A 12,347-nucleotide genomic window follows, 5' to 3' on the forward strand; every position below is an offset into this window, starting at 1 on the left:
TTCATTAAGTTGGCAGAGAAATACTTATTAAAGAAACTCTCATCTTGATTCCTTTTTTGGGGAGGAGGAAAAGAAGAAGGAAGGGAAAGATTTCTTTTTTTATTATTTAACATTAATGGTTCAGAGGCATTCTTCCTATTATTCCTTCTATTTTGACTTGCTGCATTTGAAAAATATGTTGTCTTTTAAATAGATTTATTCCTTTCAACAGCATCTGACATCTTTTGTCAGAAGTTCCTTCATTTTTCCAGTTTATTTCTTAACATGTATTTGTATAAGTGGCTTCCACTGTATTAATTGATGTGTTTGTGTCTGTTCAGAGCAAATGCATTCTCCTCACAGGGATTTTAACAGGCATTTGTTTAAGTGCGTTTTGCTTTTCTGTGTCTATTTCTGCTTGTTTTTCTGGTAGAGAAGGAGACATTACTAACATGCAGCCAGCATAATGAGTCCCATTAACTCCCAGTTCAGTTTGCTTTTTGACCACCTCTCTTTTAATGACTGTACTTTTCTTGACTGCAAAGTTTGGGGAATAGGAAGACTGTTCGCTCTGCTGGATTTTAATACATGTTTACATCCTTCTTTGCAGAACAGCACCACCTCTCAATTAATGTTACTCTTAGCCTTAAAAAAGCAATTGGTAATAAATAAATGTGAGGATGTTTTGGGAAAGTGTGGTGCGAACCAGAATTTTTACAAAGGCTGCTAAGCAATTTTAGAAGCAGCATTTGTGTTCTAATATTTTAAAGCTTTTTCATTGATCTCCTGTTAAATGAGAAGCAAGAATTAACCTCAATGACAGTGCTAGTAGCTCTGCAGTCTATTTTGGCCTGTTCTTTAAGTAAAAAGAGCAACCTAGATGAGAATTTTGTGCTTCACTGGATATTGAAAGATGAGGCAATAAACTGCTAAACTTGAGTAATCACACACTCCCAGAGGAATGCCTCAAATGGGGTTGGTCAAAAACCTTGAAATTCTAGCCTTCTGCACACTGCCTGGGCTTTAACATTTGATGAGAGTCATTATAGTGGGGGACTGAATACAAGTGTCTTCTGATTACAGACCTTCCATTAAAAGTTCCCACCAGTGTGCCTTTCCATAGAGAAGCGTCAATGGGATTAAAATCTCAATTCACCCCAGTCGATTCTCCAGTAACACGATTTCATTAGAGGCAGGCAGGGAGGAAAATGGACTAGAAAGCACTGAAACAGCTGGTGTATAAATTATAAAGTGTACTTTCTACTAAGTGAACACACCTTCCGCTCAGCCACATTACTAATTAATGTGTAGGGTAGCCGATTTTATGTAAATTGTATTCTTCCTCTCTCCTGTGCTTTGGTTAACAACAGGTTCTTCTAAATCTTGGAAAAAGAAAGATTATGCAAAGCTATCATCATATGAAAATAACGTATTAACATACTGCCTGTGAACTGTATCCAATCAGTTCCTTTTCACTGGCGTGTGTACAAAACAATTAAAATCAAATTTATATTGCACTTCTTTAATATATTCTGGCATTAATATAATCAACGAACAAGTGTTAAAAAGTCTTACAGGCCTATTCTGCTTTAAAATGATATGTTTGTTCTCAGGGTTAGTGGATATTTTCAGCTTCTCTAAAAGGGCACAAAAATGAAAAGTTCTTGGTGTACAAATGCAACTCTGGCAGGTTCATGTGGAGCCTTTCTTATTCCAGAATTCCAGCCTCTCTCCGCCTGTTGGGTTCATATTTTTAGCTGGTGTCTTTACTCCTGGTCTTTGTCAGCTGTTCCCCATGTTACCTGCAACATATTGGTTTTTAATTATTGGGTGTTGCTGAATAACAGCTCATAAAGTTTATGAGAGCCCTGGATTGTGTGGATGACCTGCGGGCTGGTTGTGCTACCAACTGTTCCGGTGTCAGGCAGACACACGCACCCAGGAGCTGCTCGCCAAGGACCAGGATTTCACCTGGAGCCTGAAGGATGGCTCACATGCCACCGGCATATCCTTATTTTCCATGTTTCATGCTCTGAGGCTACGTTTTCCCTGTCTGTTTTCCTTCCTGCCTTTGGTGAACTGACACGTGACATGTGGCAGGAAGAACCGAGATATTCTGTCACTGCTCTCAGTGCTAGAAGATCTCAGAAACAAAAAAACCTGGTGTGAATAAAACAGTTTTGTCATTCACAGGGGTGGAATGTCTACCAAGAAGTTATTTATTCCATCCTTAACAGTATCTGCATCTCCCCAGGAACAGAGCCTTGTCGAGCCCCTCCGCCAACAGGCACTCCACACTTCATCAGGCAGTTTTTCTCAGGGATTCTGAGAAAATTCTCAGGGATTCTGAGAAGATTCAAACAGAACTTTGCTGTCTCTTAACACCTCTAGCTGCAGGTAAGCCCATTTCTTGTCCTACGCACTGAGGATAAAGAAGAGATTACTCTCTTCTTTGAATTTGCCTTTTACTTATTTTGAGAACCTATCCTCCCTCAGACACATATACAGAGACTAATGCTAGTGCCCAGCCAAGATGATTCCTGAAACCATGATCATGAAGCTGGAAATTATTGGTTTTCCCCTCCCCTGGCAGTGCTGAACCTGCCTACAAAGACACATCCCTCTGAGGAGACCAAAAGAGAATGTATTTCCTAGGAGAAATAAATGAGTGAGATCCTCATACCACTTCTGAGCCTTTTTTTAAAGCAAAACTGCTTCTTATGGCAAGAGACAAACTAAGCTGAAAACATCAGCTTGCTTCAGTTTGGACCAGAGGATAGTAATAAACCATGGAGGAAAGGTCAGTGTCTTCCCATTAAGTGGTCCCATGTCATCCTTATTTACAATTTCCTAACAATTAATTTAACCAGATAAAAAAGTGATTGGCCTAATTCCATTTTGAAATTGCAGATTTGAATTCTTGGAAGTATAAATGGTTGTGCATTTACATTATCAAAAATGGCTTTAGACTCGAACTGTTTCTTTTTCTCTTCAGCTCTTTTCATCAAAGCCACAAAATGAAGGTGGGTGAGGAATGCAGAGGAGAAGGAAAAAATACTAGGATTCATTGCCAAGTACTTTCTTTTTGTCCTTCATTTCCTACCAGCTGATTTGGGATGGAACCATGCTGAGCAGATGACTGACAGAGTACCTCACACTGAACCCTTGGTCAGACCTACTGCAACATATTCCTCCTTGATGGTGCTGGTGGCATAAATGGCATCAGCAGGCTGGCCCTCAGCCTTGAGGCAGAGGGCAGCATCATCTGCAGCTCTCTGTAGGGATAGAATAGGAGTGGAGGAGGTGCACATCCCACCCTTGGTCACAGCAGTGGAAGGCCAGGAAGCGTCAGTGGGAACTGAATGTAGCCGGGAAGGTCTGAGCAGAGACACAGATTACAGCACTCACCTTCCCTGACCGATCAGCACTCCAGGTAAATGTTGTCTCTCCCTCTGGCTGTTAGTCACTGTCAGACCCTTCCCCACTGGCTGAGGGACAGTTTGGTGACACTCTCCAAGCCTGCAGGACCTGTGGTGCTATTAATACTCACTAAAGGGAAGAGGACAGACACAGAGCTCTGGTACCCGGGTTTGCTTTCCCACTTACAGCACCAGGAAAAGATGCTCTGTTGCTCTTTCAGAAATACTTTGCTGATGAACTATTGCCAAAAAAGGTGAACAAATACATCTCAGGAGCCTCTGAAGGTAATCCTCCAAAAATGGCTTAACAGGGCTTAACAATGGCTTGCCTGGCCATTTGCTGGTTTGCTCTTTTTGGAAGGAACAAAAGTATGAAAAGATAAGTTGTAATTACTGTCTTCTAGGCAGCTCAAAATAAAGACAGAACAGAGAAAAGAAGCTTCTCTTTCTTTGGGTGGTGTTAGGTTGAAAGCTGATGAGTAGGTTCCTCGGTGATTTGAGGGTTGCACATCTTCAGACAGAGAGATTCTCACATTCCTATTATTTTTAAACGGGCTTTTTTTTATATTGCATTATTATTTGTACCAGTGTTTGCTGTATTCATGGGAAATTATCCTATTTTTCTTCAGTGGATACTGCACAAGACTCAAAATGAGAAACACATCCATAAAGTTAGTTAGGGTTCAATATGTAATTTTTTTTTTGTGATAAGGAAAATGAAAAAGATAGTTGTTGTTGCATTTTAATTACATTTATTGGATATACACATTGTCTAAGATCTAGAATATCTCTAGCATGATGGAAGACAGCAAAAGAATGGGATTAGAGCAGATGAAGAAGAGATCTCAGGCCTAAATAGTGATACAGAGAGGATAACCAATCTGAAAGGTTGAAATTGCACAGCTTTAGGGGATGTTTAGTTTCTTAGCACAAATTGCACAAATTTAATTTCTGCATGCATTCCCATAATTATTTTGTTTCGAAGTAACTGTGAAATTGAGTCTTTTGCTTCTGCTGATATCAGGTCACTTCTGAAAACAAAGTGTATCTCAGAGAACAGCAATATTATTATTATTCAAAGGCTGCGTGCTTGGGCAATTATGCAAACACTGTCCTACTGTCAGTCAGTACAAACCTTTCCTAAAATACCTGGAACCCTTGAATTAATTAAACTTCTCATCACCTCTGAATGCCACCATGCAAGGGGTTTACCTCCTCCCCAAACCCACTCCAAAATTCCCCTCCCAGGTCATTTTATCATGGAGTTGTCCAGCTGAATATTGTTCTGCAGTGAACGCTGTTGCTCCTCTAATCACTGAGTACAAGCTTATGTATGTACAGCTCTGCAAACTCTGTATGCTCTTTTAGCAAAAGTCAACTTGGTGACTCACATGTAGCAAAAAGTGTGAAATCTACTGAAAGAAGCATTGCTTCCCTGAAGGAGATAAGTTTTTGTGGCCTAACCTCAGAGACAGCAGAGGCTGATGTCCCCTTTCCATCATGGCTGGAAGTTTAGGAGCATATGAAAACACCTGGAGAAAAAAAGGCCTGGTGGGAGAAAACCCCCCAAAAAACATACCAAGTGTAATGATACAAAATGTAACAAGATTTTTTTTTTTTTTAACTCCCTAAGTACTCTTAATGGGAATAAATGGTTTATCTTTTCAGATCTGGGTATTACTGCAGAAATATCCCACTGGAAAAAGGCTGCATGAGTTCTGGCCACTGTGTAAATCCCACACTGAAGACTCACTTGGGAAGAAGAAAAGACACAAAATGTTGTGCTGGCTCTCTAAGTGAAGGTTAGTGTTGTCCTACATAAACAGTAATGAGAGCAAAGCTAAATGGTGCCAAAATTTTGTTTCAGGGGCAAAGCAGCATTATGACCGCCAAAGCCTTCATGATTTTTATGAAGGTGGAGACTGTTTCTCCCTTTGTCTATTCTTACTCCTTGGTAAACAGGCATGCATAAAACCAGACCTGTATAAAAAGGATGGCATTCACATCCTGTGTTTTGTGCCCCCCCCCCACCAGCTACACCCTGTGTGTGTGGCACTCAAAAGGGCAAGGGTGTCCCACAGGGAGGAGGAATATTCAGCCTTCCACAAATGGCTTTGAACCAGCTGCACATCACAAAACCACCCTGCAGAGCCCCTGGGCCTGGGTACTCTTGCTGGGACAAGTTCATCCATGACTGTATGGGGAGCTGCTTAATTGAGGCTCATTACTTCCATTTCCTACTGACACCGCGCACCCCGCGAGGCAAGCCAGGGGCAGGGGGTGGAACAGCTGCTGCTGCTCGTGGGAAAGAGGAAGAGGATGAGGGATCACAGTGCCCTCACCCAGCCCTGCTGCCTCTGTGGCTGGCACTGCCTGTGAGGAGGAGCAAGCTGCTAATCTGACCCCCTCAGACAGGGGCACGCACCTGCCTCGGCCACCACAGGGCCTTTGGCAAAGAGGATGGTGCACTCCTGACAAACTGCCCCCAGCAGGTGTTTCCTTCACCCCTTTGGGATGGCTGGCAATCTGTATGTTTTGTCCTCTTTTAAAAAGGTTGATGCTTGGAAGAACCTCAGCTAAAACTCCCGAAGAGGAGAACTTCCCTATTTTAACAGGTAACATCAGCCATCTATTTTTTCTTATTCGGGTTGCATAACCTGCCTCTCCAAGGTCAGACAAGCATCCTTCCAAAGCCTCTAGCTCAGATTCTGTTTCTTCAGGCACACAAGCTCACAGGTAGACACAGACTTCCTGTTGATTCCTGCTCCTGTGGATGTCCTGAATCCCTGCTGAGAGCCTTGTTCCTATTTCTTTACAGACATTCTTCCAGTTCTTTGCTGATGTAGTATCCTCAATTTTCATTATTAAAGAACTATTATGGGCTTTGGCTCCCACAGGTAAATATGCAGTATCTTCCACTTTATGTCAACTTTTCCTGAGGACCACAAAAGCTGTCAAAGGAATTAATCACCTTTTGATTTCCATGGGACAGTGGAAAACCTGTGAGAGAGAACTTAGGCAATGATATCTGTTATTATCACCCTTCTGAAACTCACCACTGCTGAGTGAAAATGAGCTTTGTGAAGGTAATCAATCACTGGCCACCACATGGGCTCCCTCAGTATAACATTAAGGGTAAAACTCATCACTTTGAACAGCATCAACGCAGCCTTGTGTAACACCAATTCTCACTCACCCACTTCTGTAGAGGAGATGAAAGAGGGATCTTTTTACTCAAGATGCTCTGGCTTTGCATTTCACCACTCCCAGTGCAAGTAATGACTTGCTGGACAGCCAGTGGACTGGCCAGGCAAGGGCTTTCTGTGCTTCAAGGTGGCATGGGGCCATGGTAGCTCTGCACATTGACTGGGAAGTCAGATAAATTATAACTGCCAGCATCAAAGCTGTAAAAATGATAAAAATAAATACCATAGTATTACAGAGAATGCCTTCCTTTGCAGCTGCTGTTAGGTAGTAGGCAGTCAATTAATAGAATAAGAAATTATTTCAGAACATATGGCATTATACCAGAATGCTGTTTCACCCCCCAAAAAACCCCTACATGAGTGCCCCCAGAGGATGTTTTAGGTGAGGGATAAACTCAGAGAGATGGTGGTGTCCATTGTGTTAGACTCTGCACATTAAACACTTGGCAACCCAGAGATGAAAGGTGGGAAAGGACCATGTTTGTGGGCAGAGAAGGATTTTTGTTTGGCAGCACCTGAGAGCAGAGCTAAGCTGGTTCAAGGCATTTCAGGCTGGGTTTGTTTTCTCTGCTTGTATGTATGTGAAGATGCCCAGGTGATTTCCATGGCACAGGCTTTGCAGGCATGCAGTTGCTGCATCCTGTCACTGGAGACTAAGAAGCAGTGGCAGGTCATCACAGAGAGAATTAGCTCATGTATTTTGACAGGTGAAGTTAAATAAAATGAAATAATTTGACAGGAAGTGAAGCAAAAATTCAACAAAGGGATAGACTTGCATGAATATCACATTACCAGATGGGGGAAAAATGAGGATGAGAAATGTATATACAAATAAATAAATACAGATTGTTTTCATAAATCTGTTTGAACCTCAGCAGTTTGACTAGCTCAGAGTTCCCTGTCTCTTGGCCTGTTTGGGTAAGGCAGTGCTGCTATCACAGTAAGTGCTTTCACTTCCAAACACACAGTAAAGGGAATGCAGGATCTCTTGCCAAAATCTCTTTCAAAACTGAGTGTGAAGTAACAAAGTAAGAAAGTCCACTTGAGTTTGGAGAGAGTCTAAAATAGGAGCTCTAGGAATTTGAGGCTGCTCTATTAGTCTCATTTCAGGCCCATGGGCTGCACAGGTTTGTGGCCAAGTAACTGTTGATTGTGGCTGCTATTCCCACAGGGAAGAAAGAGAAATGCTATATGGGGCACAAAAGCAACAATGGATTTCTGACAATATAGTCTTTTCCACTGTGATCACAGGCAGCTTTCTGCTCTAAGGAAACAAGGACAACTCTGCCACCAGTATTATCAAGTGACTAGGACTGTCTTCATAGTGTGCTGCTGGTAAAAAACACAGACCAGCAAGGGAGAAAATGCATCCAAAATTACAGCAAACAAATGCATTAGAAGAGGAAAAAAATGATGAACTACACAGGTGGCATGGAAAGCAATAGTGGTGTTTTCTAAGTATAGATGCTGAGGATATAAAATGGGAAAAGGCAGCACAGCTGCCCAGGTCCCAGCAGTGAGCCCAGCCTGTTTCTGAGGAGCACTGCAGCGATGCTCAGAAGCAGCACAGCGATGTGTGGCACTACCCAGCCTGATCAGGATGTGCCAGCCTGCAGCCAAACATCCTGCCTTTTAGTGGTACATGTCCCCTGGCTGCACACAGCAGGCACGGGCCATCTGTGAGGGAGCAGGATCCCCTCCTGTGCCGGGGCCCGCCGGACACAGGCTGGCACAGGCAGCCACAGGGTTATGGCACCAGAGGCCACTGGGAGATGTGGCTGGCATGGCCTGATACCCAGAGCCCTGGGAGGGGGCCTGGAGAAGCACAGTCTCCTGTGTCATGGCACTGAGACCTACAGGGGATGGGCTCTCCAGGATGAGAGCAAATGGGAAGGGCACGCGTCACTCCGGCAGCTGAGGAGATCGTGGGAAACGAAGAGACAGTTTATTACAACGTGTGTTTAGACAGGTAAAATTGTGGTTTGGAGACCTAAGCAGAGACTTATAATGTTCATAGGTTTGTTTTCTTTAAGAGAGTGGTTCTTTTAATCTGTTTTGTTCTGAAGATATTGTGTGTTTAAGCACTTTGTTGTTATTCCTGCTGTTCAGACTTCGTTTTGGACGTGTAGGAAAAATCTGCTAGTTATCTACTTTACGTGGATGAACTGTTATCTGATGCTAACATGAAATGTAGGCAGAGTCCTGCAGGAGTCATCCTTTGCTCTAAGTGTGCAGTCTTATTAATCACTTTAAAATGTTTCATGGCTCTCAGAGTTGTCAAGATCTCTCTCAAATCTGAACCAAGTGTGAAGCAACAAGGTAAGAAGGTGCACTTGATTTTAGAGACTCTAAAATAAGAGCTCTAGGAATGGCAAGCTGCTCCATCACTCTCATTTCAGGCCCGTGGACTCCACAGGTTGTGGCCAAGAAACTGCCAAAATCCAACAGTTGACTAAATTTATACCTGTGTGTGCTATCAAATTTCAGCTATTGCTGGCCAGATTGTGTAGGAATGCAGAGATGGGAAAGGGGGTAAATTCTGTCAGCAAGGGTAAACTAACAGCAGACATGATTTTATAAATAACATCACCATGGAATTTGCCTGACACAAGCCTCAGTCCCACCCTGATGCAGAAACACTGCATAGCTTCAGGGAAATAAATAACCAACTGCCCTGAAACCTGTTCAGCATGAAAGGACTTTGCTCTTCTTCCCTGCACACATGGACATTTTTAAAAAAGGACAATTACAAGATAAAATATTACAAGAATAACCACTTTCAGGATCTGTTGTCACAGCTTGATTCAGCTGTGAGTGAAGTACCCTTGGAATTATTTCTGTGTTCAAATGCTTGAGACATTTATCAGAGATATTGATGTGGAATGCTTATGAGTCAGGTGGAAGATCCTACTTAGCCTCAAATTTCAGGCCAATGGTTTTTGCAAACTTACTGAAATCCAGCCAGGCCAGGCCTTGTTCCTGACAAGGATCTATCCAGATATTACCTCAATACATGGATTGGTAACCTAGAAAAGTGAACAGCATAGGAATTTCAGATTTAACCTAATGTCTGTTTTGTCATTTAAGGATCATTTTGCACTGTGTCCATGCATTTGAGCAGAAAATTAATGGTTAACTTTGCAGCCACTCTTGTAAATAGACCTTTTTTCCTTTTTTTTTTCACAATCATAAATCTTGCAGAGAAATGAAAAGCAAGAAAATAAAGATGTATTAGGTCCACATGTTCAGGTATTCTAGGTGGGCTTCTGCTGTGTGGGAGCCATAGAAGCACAGAGAGTTTTCCTCATCACCAGCAGAGCTATTCAGCCGGAAGCAAGGCAGATTTCACACCAGTTTTTGCCTAAGACTGCTGGTACCTCCAGCTGAGATCTGCTGGAGGGTGCTGGCTTAATTATAAAGTATCTCCCCTACAGCTGCAGAACACTAATCCTGATTCACCAGAATCCAGAGTGCCTTTGTTTGATTATAGAAACTAGCTTTTGAAACTTTTGGAGTCAATCTAAGCTGTGCAATGGATATAGAGCAGTCATGGGATACACTGCATGCTCTTAGGGTGCCTAGCCAGGACACCTGCTCTTTTTGCCATATTCTACAAGCCAGGGTCACAGTGGCTTCAGTGCAGCTCTATGGTGCTATTTCAGCTGGACATGAGGTCTTATCACGTACATTCTGTCAATCAGAAAGTGATTTTTCTTCCAAGGGAAGAACTTTTGTGGCAACAGTGGGACACTCCTCCCAGCAGAACCATGTCACCACAGATGCACTTGTGTGCCTCGATGCATTGATCCTTTTCTGGAGCTGAAGCTTCTCCTCAACCAGTGGCTCCTGGGCAGGCTGGGCTGGGCCCCTGGTGAAGGGTGGAAGGCAGGTTGTACTCTGTGCTAGCCAGGAGCCAGCTCTTCCTTCCCCAGCAGTGAAATAGGGCCCATCTCTCACTCAGCAGGCATTCCAGTTTTGTAGGAATTGTAAGGTCTGTGGCCCTGAAAGTGTATTTCAACATTTGGGAAAGACTTAAGGCTAAATTAGGCAGCACAGTGAAAGGATTTAGTTTTTCCAGAAATTCCTGTGACTTCTGTAACATTTCTACCTTTACTCCTTAGACCAAAATAGCTTTTTTAAGTTGAGGAACTCCTTGAGGGTTGAATGTGACAGAAAAAAAGAACTTTCTTTTTTTTTTTTTTTCCAGAAGTTTTTCAGGATTTTTCCTTGGTCTGTACAGTAAGTATTTAAAAAAATCATTGAAGTATATTTTTTGTTTAATGTGCTATAGATTTGTCACAACCCTAATTAAAATCTGAGGCCACTGCTTTTATATTATTTATAAAACTTCTTAGGACACAGTATCATAAATGAAACTGATTTGATCTTAAAGCTCTACAGATCAAGCCCAGGGCAATGGGGCCCTGATTTATTTGGAAATTTTGAATGAAAACAGAGGATATGTATTTATTATTTTAAAAAATAATTCTAGCTCTCCCATAATCTTAGGCACTAAGGCCATTAAAAAGGAGAATGAATTTTGGTATGCAAGTAGCAGATAATGTTTTGCAAAACTACCCTGGTGTTATATTAAAAGCTTAAAATCTGTTCACCAGAATTGCTCACATTATAATTTTCAAACTTATGAAAGCTACAAGAAACTTCAACCCAAGGTAGGAGAACCCTCTTTTGGAAACCTCAGGCCTGGCTTGTATTTGTGTAAAAACCCTTTCACAGCACGCTGTAATATAAAGTGTTTTTAAGTTTATCTAGTACAACCACGAGGTTGATAGCTTCTCTCCACTCATCTGCATTTAGGGATGACTGTGGTTTTAATGAAACAGAATATTCCAAATACTAATGGATCTTAAATTGCTTATTCTTACCAAGAGGTACTCCAAATAGCACATTTACCTCAAGTATGTGATATAAAGTGATGAGTTAATTCATGTACTTGTGTCAATTGCTTCAAGATACTGAGAATTAGCTGCATTAGTGATATGCTGCTTTTTTTTTTCCTCCTTGTGCTTTACATATGAACAGGAAAGTGCATAGGAATGGAGATCAATTTAAGCTGGGCTGTGCAAAGAGGGGAGAAATCTGGTGATGGTCCTACAAATGTCACTGAGAAGGTCAGTAAATTCTTTCTTTTTGCATTTTCTTGCTATTCCTTGTACTTAGGCTTGATATAGTTAGGATTTTTGAAATAGTCTGTGGCAGGGAAATTTCTGATTGCAGTGAATTAGCCAAGAAGAGTTTGTCTTCAGGAGAGCCACATCAAATGGAGCTTGAAAATCCCTCCTAGTGACCTGCACCAAAGCACAGCTCACATCGCTCCAAGGACCTCTTCTCCACCTGGACTCCCAAACCCACCAGCATCATGTCTTACAAAAGCAAGAAAAATGTGGGCACCAATGCACATCCCAGGCACATCAAACTTCCCTGGAGATCAAGGGCCAGAGCACAGTGCTGTTCCCCAGCCTCAGGGTTCCTGTGAAGTAGAACAGAGCAACAGGTGGTGGCTGTTAATGTGCTGAATGTGGCTTCCCTCTGTGTCCGGCCATGGAAAACAAAGCCAGCCAGCGGATCCATGCCAAACACTTTGCAAGCATGGAGCTTACACAATTGGGCTCCACCCACATGTCTCACATGGGAATTTTCTCCCTCACCAGCTGGGTTAAGATCACAAGATGGAAAAAAGGAGAAGGGGGAAAAAAAAAGAAAAAAGAGCTGGAGTTGTTTT

General features: G+C 42.3%; 1 long non-coding RNA gene across 1 annotated transcript in view; it reads left to right on the forward strand.

Moving 5' to 3' along the window:
* LOC143694333 (uncharacterized) overlaps positions 1 to 11,737 on the forward strand; it is a 263,833-nt gene extending 252,096 nt beyond the window's left edge. The window contains exons 10-15 of the long non-coding RNA XR_013182714.1: positions 2,234 to 2,376; positions 2,975 to 3,412; positions 5,067 to 5,200; positions 5,952 to 6,013; positions 10,812 to 10,843; positions 11,648 to 11,737. This is a non-coding gene — a long non-coding RNA (uncharacterized LOC143694333). The remainder of the gene's footprint in view (positions 1 to 2,233; positions 2,377 to 2,974; positions 3,413 to 5,066; positions 5,201 to 5,951; positions 6,014 to 10,811; positions 10,844 to 11,647) is intronic.
* Positions 11,738 to 12,347: the final 610 nt, after the last annotated feature.

Source organism: Agelaius phoeniceus, chromosome 6 (assembly GCF_051311805.1).
Source record: "Agelaius phoeniceus isolate bAgePho1 chromosome 6, bAgePho1.hap1, whole genome shotgun sequence".
NCBI classification, from domain to species: domain Eukaryota; kingdom Metazoa; phylum Chordata; class Aves; order Passeriformes; family Icteridae; genus Agelaius; species Agelaius phoeniceus.